The 9,177-nt window shown below is 35.2% G+C and overlaps 1 long non-coding RNA gene across 1 annotated transcript; it reads right to left on the reverse strand.

The window, feature by feature from the left end:
- Positions 1 to 363: 363 nt before the first annotated feature.
- On the reverse strand, positions 364 to 6,672 carry LOC127878143 (uncharacterized). The gene is made up of 4 exons (XR_008048791.1): positions 6,261 to 6,672; positions 4,931 to 5,191; positions 3,588 to 3,640; positions 364 to 384 (listed from the first exon to the last, which is right to left on the reverse strand). It is a non-coding gene; the product is annotated as an uncharacterized LOC127878143 (long non-coding RNA).
- Between the last annotated feature and the right edge of the window lie 2,505 nt (positions 6,673 to 9,177).

Below are 9,177 nucleotides of genomic sequence, written 5' to 3' on the forward strand. Positions count from 1 at the left end.
AATGTTTTCTAATAGTACTTATTCAATTAATCACTTAGCTTTTACAATACCACAAAGGTGTTTTATTGTAAATATATGTTGCAATAAATGAGAGGCAAAATCAAACATTTAGGATTAATGTCTGCCCAAAGTTGCAAAAACACACACAAATTTGGACCATGCATTTACAGATCTTTGATTGTTAAAAGCTGTTTGAATTAACAATAAACATAAATACAAAAATAAATCAACAGATAACAAACAGTGGTAGACATAATACGACAGTAACTAAAGGGCAACAACTCACTGCTTGTGCAGATCTACAGTTCTATCCCTTGTTAGTGTCAGCTAAATTAATTAAAGTTTAAAACAGTAACTTAAGTTGTCTTCTGTGCTGAGCAGTTGCTGTAACATTGAGCAAACCAATATAAAATATGTTGGCCCAGTCAGTCTTTTGAACGTACATTTATTTTAATTTAGTAATACATCAGCGATTTTTTTTGTCCAAATTCGATAAAGTCCCTTTACCACATCAATCGGGAATAATAAGTGTGATTATAAATGACATTTGGAAAATTCTTAGAATTTTTTGTTTAATTTGGAAATATTTGGGTTGTTTTAATTGCATAAAACTTAATTGCACAAACCCATCAAGTAATTATTTTACATGCCTGTTTGCTGACATGTTCAGTTTCAGTGCTCTATTTATTAGTCCACTAGCATACAAGGAAATGCTTTGAACAAGTACTTTATTGTAAACTCATTGATATATGTTGGCAAAAATTATCGGGCATTTCAAAAAATGACTTTGATATGGACATGTAAATTTGTGGATTTTTTATTTTGGCAGAAAAGAAAAGAAATTTGCAATGGTTATTTTGTTATGTATGTGAGCTAAATTTGTGTATCAGTAAATTCATGAAATCAACATTTATTAATGTCCCACAAATAATAGCGATTTTAAAATTCATATTCCATATTTTTTGCGAAAAGTGTTTTGTAATGCTAACCTGAGATGACAATTTTCGCCTAGAATTGATTTTTGTTTAGAAGAAATTTCCTTAAAACAAAAAACTCCTCAAAAGCAGAAAGTATCGTGCACTGCACAAGCTAACATGTGGATGGAACTTAAAATGCATTAAGACCCCTTTTCCCAGAATGATGCTTACTTTGAATCACATTTAGAAATTCTGTGTTACTAAGGTTTGGAAAGCATCCTGGATTCCGCTGCCGTTCGCCAGATTCGCCAATGGTGAAAATTTAGCAAATTCGGCGAATAAAATAATCGTTTGGCGAAAACGTACGGCAAACGATTTTTGTCAGGAAAAAAATGTTCGCTGGACGTTTTTGCCAAACAATTATTTTCCTGACAAATGCCATTCCAGATAGTAAACTCTTTCAGCTTTAGACTGTGCTTCAATACATCGCCATATTATTGACCCGCAAAATTGATTCGCAGTCTGCATGAACACCTGTCAGAAACCGGATATCGAGACAAAGGAAACTGACTGGTGTAACCATCGATCTTATCAGCTTAAATAAACAATAACATCTGATTAAAGATTGCTGCCGATTTCAATCAATTTGAGTAAAAGCCGTTAGCGAATTATCAACTTAGTCACACAATGAACGTAAGTAAAGAAGTTAATAATTGATTTTAATTTTGAGAAGTTCGTAATGTTTGTAATGATTAAAGGCTTAATGCGTTACAATTGTGAATGACGATAGATGAAGGGGTATAAAACCCTTGACATTTACGGCGAAGGTGTCGGAAATTGTGACTGCCATGATGGCGACCATAGGCAATAAGCGTCCTTTGGACTCTGACGAATCTAATGACCCAGTCTCACAAAAAAACAACAACTGATAATAGATCATTTAAAGATGTTTGGCTTTAGGAATTCATGTGGTTAGATTATAATGCAAAATCAAAAACGATGTATTGCAAAATATGCATACAGTTTCAAAAATCAAATTCATTCACTTCTGGGTGTAGTATGTTGAAAAAAGACAACATTTCAAAACACGAAAAATCTAAATGTAATAAAAAAGAATGACAATCATTAATATTAAAATGTATATACATGAATATTTTTTATATTATTAATAATATATTAAAAATAACAATAATAATTTATGTTCATAATAAATATATATTGACACTTTTCAAAATGAGCTTTTTGTTTTGAAATTTAGCATATTTGATTTTGTTTATTTCAGATCACAAAGAGGCCTCACAAGCGTCTAGTCTGAAAACATCCATGAAAAATGCGCAGGCTGCAGCAATATCCAAAAGTGAAGCGGCTGTAGTGTCGGCTATGACTAATGTGTACTTTGATGCACAACTGTGTTTCTTTTGTTATACACACATGATGATTGTAGTAATAAACATATTAAAGCTTCTTTGTTTAGTTTATTTTTTACACTACTGCAGCCTATACTTACAACAGGCGGTTCCGAATGCTTTGCTAATACTTTGGCTACAGTTTCTAAAATTTGGCTACAAAAAAATTCATTTGGCTAAAATGTTGGCTACAGAAATTTTTGGGCCAGGGGAAGCCCTGATCCAGCTGAAGAAGGGTTGAGTTATTGATCCTAAAGTAAAAGAAGTCATTATTCCTTATGTGAAATCATATCATTCTTGTCAACTTCATCTTTAGCATTCTTAATACACAGCCTGGTACACTGTCAAATCATTATTATTAGTGGGACATTATTTTGAGTTGATTTTAAGGGTTGACATATCCACAAAGTTAACACAAACACATTAGAAAATAACTTACACAAATTCCTCATGTTTTTTTTCCAAACTGAGATATCCATGCATCAACTTATGTGTCCATGAAAGTCTGTTTTAACCAGGAAAGTTCATATGGACAAAAATAAATGATTCACAAGTTACAATCAATTACAGAGGATATTTTACCTCATGTAAATTGATACTTTTCTTTCCCACCTCATTTCTTTTTTGCATTCTTAATACATATGAAATACACAAGCAGGCCTTTTCCTGGCATATTGATGGGTCTGTTAAACGGAACCATAACCAAACCTTTTTTTTAGATAAGTGCCATAAGCTTATTTTATCTCAATTATGTTTCAATAAGATCTAAAACAAAAGCTGTCACCAAAGGATGACTTATGCCCCCTATAAACGCTTGATAGAATTTATAAGCTTTTTTCGAAACCTAAAAGCAGATTTCGAAACCTAAACGCGGACCGGACCCTAAGTTCAAGGTCAAGGTCACAGGGGTCAAAATTTGTGTGCATATGAAAAGGCCTTTTCCATATACACATGCATGCCAAATATGAAATAGCTTTCTGAAGCGACATAGAAGTAATGAGCATTTTTCGAAACCTAAACGCAAAGTTTTACAGACAAACCGACGGACAGTCCGATCACTGTATACCCTCCTTTGGGGGCTTGAAATGTATAGAATTATCATTACGTGATTTTATTATTATAATTTGAAGTATTAGAAAGAGTAATATAAAATTATTTTTCCCAAATCAATTGATTTTTCATGCGAAAAAATTCACTATCCAAAAAAACAAATTTCCCCCAAAATGGCAAAGAAAACACCTGACAAATAAAGAATCTATTTTACCTTCTGCATATTCAGGTCATTCTTGTCCACCACATCCTCGGACTCAGCAGCCACTGGAGCAGCAGAAATAAGCTTGATGTATTTCTTGTATGTATACTTAGGATTCACACACATTTATATAAATGTTATTAAAATCAATAACAAATGTTCAACAGCATAAAACAAAGTAAACTAGAAATGGCGGGCCAGAGGCTGACGCGAATCCCCATGCCGCATGTTTGACCAAGGGAAGCCCCAGGGTTGGTAATTGGGCTATGCATAGTTGAGATTGACTGTTAAGTCATAAATGATATTCAGTATAAATTTGAAGTAAATCTGTGTGGAAATAAAGAAGTTAATGTAAAATAGCCTAAAAAATGAGTAAAAATCTCTGACCCGGCCCCCACCACAACCCCCATAACTTTTGACCCAGGGGTCAGATCAAAATTCCAAATAATACACTGTCGCACATATGCTCATAGCTACTATGCGTGTAAGGTACGGTTCTAGTGCTAACAGTGTAGGAGAAGATATTGGCCAGGACGGAAAGACGGCGGAGATAACCACATAATAGATTTTTGCAATCTAAGCGTTGACCCTAAGTTCAAGGCCAAGGTCACAGGGGTACAAATTTTATATGCGCATGGAAAGGTCTTTTCCAGATACAGATGCGTACCAAATATGAAAGCAATTTCTGAAGGGACACAGATGTTATGAGCTTTTTTTTAACCGCAGTTGCAGATTTCGAAACCTGAACGCGGACCCCAAGTCCAACAATTTAATGTGCATGTAAAGGTGTTGTCAAGATACACATGCATACCAAATATGAAAGCAATATCTGAACGGACACAGTAGGAATGAGCCTTTTGCGAATTGTGGTCGCAGATTTCGAAACCTGAACGCTGACCTCAAGTTCAAGGTCAAGGTCACATGGGTCAAAAATTATATGCGCATGGAAAGATGTTGTTCAGATACACATGCATATCAAATATGAAAGCAATTTCTGAAAGGACACTGTAGTTATCAGCACATTTCGAATCGCGGTCATCCGAACATTTTGGTTCAGGTCCAAATTTCGACCAAAAAATAAACTATGCCCTAATTTCTATGATATAAACATATATCAGATCAACTTTCCTATTTATTAACCAAGTTTAATCAATTTAAAAACAAAGAATACACATTTGATGTTAGGAACTTTTCCTTAATCAGCCAGAAAAAGTACTGATGTTAAGTGAACTATATGGGTTGCATTCTGGGAAAATAGGACTTAATGTATGTGCAGTCTGCACAGGCTTACTATGGAATGATTGTTTAAGCACATACATTAAGCCCCATATCCCAGACCACAGCTCAAATACTACCTGCTGTTCTTGTTGCTGCTGCTGTTGCTGCGAGCGTGCCATATGCAGAGATGAAGCGAGTCTCGACACCTATGTCACCAACCCAAACCCGGGAATTCCTGACAACAACTGTTGTTGAATGTCGTCAATTGCAGACAGCTCTCCTGGTGAGGTTCACATTATTCGAGAGCAACATATTAAGGCCAGTCACATTTACGGACAAGTCAATCAAGGCCTGTTCTATCTGTTGGAACAATTGTTTCACTTTGAGCGTCTCTACAACTGAAAATGTGAGACTCTACAATTTAACATGTGAGACTATACAATGTTAAATGTGAGACTGTTTTAAGCTTTAAATCTGAGACACAACAATTTTAAATTTGACACAATATAACTTCAAATGTATGACAATACACCTTTAAATCTAAGACTACACAACTTTAAACAAGAGACTGAACAACTTTAAATGTGAGACAATACAACGTTTGAAAATTTGCCACTATACAACTTAACATGAATGACTGTACAATTCAAAATGTAAGACAATACAATTTTAAATGTGAGACTTCTAAAAACATTTAATCTGAGGCTATACACCATTAAATTTGACACTGTACAACTTCAAATGTATGACTATACGCCTTTAAATGTGAGACAATACAACTTTAAACGAGAGTCTAAAAAACTTAAAATGTGAGACCATGGTAAGTAGTGATATTGATTTCTACATTAAATGGCCTCCTTTTGTAGGACAGACCTTCTAGTTACTGGTGTTATCATCAGGATATAAAGCAATTTTGCAAACATCCAGGCTCTGATTGAAATAATAATCATATCAAATTATATGTGAAATAAACAACATAAACATTTTTTTATAAAACAAACTACTTCAAAATTGTAATACAAATTAGTGAAATAAGTAAGCCAGCTGTTTAAAAAAAGACTTCAAATGTGATAAAACTAGGTGCTAGCTCTGTGCTGAGTCTATTATAACCATTTTTGAAATTGGGTCATAGCCTGTTGGATTGGGAAAAACCTGGATATTTTCACTAAAATTGGAATATTGGGGTTTATTTTTTGCTTACAAATACTTAAAAATCGAAAATCAGTACCATCAAATTTAATGTATTAATTTAACTTAAGTTCAATTTATAGAGCTGAATCAGGAAATACACTCAATGTTGTGAACTATAAAACACATTTTTTTGTTGGAAAACCTTCAATTGGGAATGACAGCCAGCTATTATGGAAAAAATATAGATGTTTGGAGATTAGGGCTGTGGCTGAATTATTGGCCCCAAATTTAACCAAATAACATCTGACGCTCAAGAAGATGAGAAGACAAACTTACCTTGCTGATATTACTAAGGCCCCAGTTTGAGTTCTGACTAACTCTGTTGAGAGTCGAAGTGCGTACTGTACGACATTACAAAACTGCTGTCATTTTTCAAAGCCATCTCTATTCTCGTTTCAATACAAGTGCCAAGTGCTCGTAACAAAGCTAGACATGTTAACATTTTGCACCTTGTTTACAATCTTGGGCGCAATTTGCGTCTGAGGCATGCCCCATTGATGTATTGTGCTCTTGGTGTTCACAGCCAAGTCACTACTGCCTTTCTTCATCAGCAACAGCGTCAAAAGCTTTATGTTCCCTTTGGACAGTTTAGACGCCTGAGAGGACAAACCAAGACGGTCCGTAACACTACTACTGTCCTAACTATCAACAGCAGAAGTATCTACTTTGGAAAGCCTACACTTCTGCATTAATCCCGTTCCTCACTGAATTTGTGTTTGTCCCATAACGAATGGAACAAGTTATTCAACTTCTCATTCGTCGTGATATTCACAGTGATGTCCAACAGCAAGAACTGACTGTTGATTGAGCATTACCATAACTACTGATATAACTTCTTGTGTCTGTAACACTCTTCCCACTCGGACACTCAAGCTAAACAAAACTACTCGGGCTCGACAGTGGATAACTTGACGTGGACATTGCGGTTGATGAGAACAGTGCAAGAAAACTGGATGTGTTCAGAATTTGAGGCTGGAGGTCTTGGGGGAGGAGATATGGATCAGGGTAGGGGAAGGGTTGTCCTGGACTAGGGCTCATGCATGCCGGACTGGTGCTGTTGTTGGGCCAACACAATATCAATGCTGGTGCTCTCCTAAAAAACAACAACAGCACAGTGGGTAATATGAACTTGTAATAAATGTTTATATTACAATCTATTACAAACTATGCTTGTTGGTTGGCTGTGCAGGTTTTCAATAGCAAAACTTCATTCCCATGAATTTCTTATCTGGTGTTTCATTGATCCATAGTCCTTTATAGCCTAAACATTGATACAACTAAATCCTTTCGTATTAAAACATTAAAAGTGTTGGCTAATGCTATACTAACCTGTAAGTTCATAATTATTATTTTCCCATAACTTGCAGAGATGTAATTTCATAAGCCAATATGCCGCTCATTAATATCTGAAAGTGTCGTCCCAGATTAGCATGTTAAGTCAACATAAGCTAATCAGGGAGGACACTTTCTGACTAGACTGGATTTTCATTAAGAGGATATTTCTGTTCAACCAACATACCTTTAAGAGAAAAATGGTGTCAATGATTAGCCTGTGTGTGCTGCACAGGCTAATCTGGTTCAACAATTCAAGCACATTCATAAAGCTCCATTTTCCAACAGCACAGCTTATTTATCTTTTTAGCGAGATTTTTCCATTAAGAAAAATTTATACTCATCTTGTTAAAAATGTCATATATTTCAATTATTCTAATGCCTTTAATCACTTTACTTTTACTTTGCTTTTACATTTGTTTTATTGTTAATATATGTTAATAATAATGTCTTCCCAAAGTTGAAAAAAAAATTCTACTATTCCTTTACAGATCTTTGATTGTTTAAATCTGTTTTAATTCAAACTGGACAACAGTTCCAAAGTAAATCAACATGTAACAAAAGTTGAAAGAAATAATAAAACAAAAAAAACAAAACAAGAGATGTGTTCGTCCGAAAAACAGTGCCCCCTATTGCGCCGCTTTGAATTTTTTTTCTATTTTTTTGACCTTTGACCTTGAAGGATGACCTTGACCTTGAACTTCCACCACTCAAAATGTGCAGCTTTATGAGATGCACATGCATGCCAAATATCAAGTTGCTATCTTCAATATTGAAAAAGTTATGGCCAATGTTAAAGTTTTCGGACGGACAGACGCCATATATTTGACATTTTACCTTGGAGGACGACCTTGACCTTCACCTTTCACCACTCAAAATGTTCCGCTCCATGACATACACATGCATGCTAAATATCAAGTTGACATCTTCAATAGTGAAAAACTTATGGCCAATATTAAAGTTTTTGGACGGACGGACAGACGCCATATATTAGACATTTGACCTTGAAGGATGACCTTGACCTTTACCTTTCATCACTTAAAATGTGCAGCTCCGTGAGATGCACATGCATGCCAAATATCAAGTTGCTATCTTCAATATTGAAAAGGTTATGGCCATTAAAGTTTTCGGACGGACGGACAGACTGACTGACATACACACATACACAAATGCTGACATACTGACACACTGACGGACAGTTCAACTGCTATATGCCACCCTGCATAAAAACATTTGGACAAAGTTTCATCAATATTGAGCCACACATGTGGCCTCTGAAGTGTTACATGTAACAGTGATTTCATATGATTTAAATATATGTGACCTTGTAACAACAAGGCTTGTTGAAGGAGTCATGTGACCCAGATGTAAAATTGCCAAGATATTGTCTAGGACCAATCAGACCAAGTTTAATAAATATTTTATCAAAAATCAGGCTTCTAGCTTAGTAACAAGCTTAACATAGTATGATCACAATTGCTTTTAGAATCGTGTGCTCAAGTCAGCTACAGCAGATCTGCAAATGTGTTGCAGCACATATCACTTTTGAGTCTTTTTGGGTCAATAGGAAATTCCTGATACACTCAATAAAACGCGACTTACACCACTTAACTATCATGTGCTTTTGTTAACTATTAAAACGAGAGCTTTGTCACAGAAGTGACCCCCACATGCGGCATTGAATTGACACAGAATATTTTTCATGTAATCTGCACAAAAAAGGCCGGGAACCTTGCTCTTTCTCTATTTACTTTCAGTTTCAACAGCAACATCCAAAGACGATGTGATAAATCATTGTAACTACTGTTTCACTCAATTAATGGGGCAATCAACAAAAGATATTGTAAATTGCATACACATG

This window comes from Dreissena polymorpha, chromosome 1, assembly GCF_020536995.1.
Source record: "Dreissena polymorpha isolate Duluth1 chromosome 1, UMN_Dpol_1.0, whole genome shotgun sequence".
In the NCBI taxonomy this organism is placed as follows: Eukaryota; Metazoa; Mollusca; class Bivalvia; order Myida; family Dreissenidae; genus Dreissena; species Dreissena polymorpha.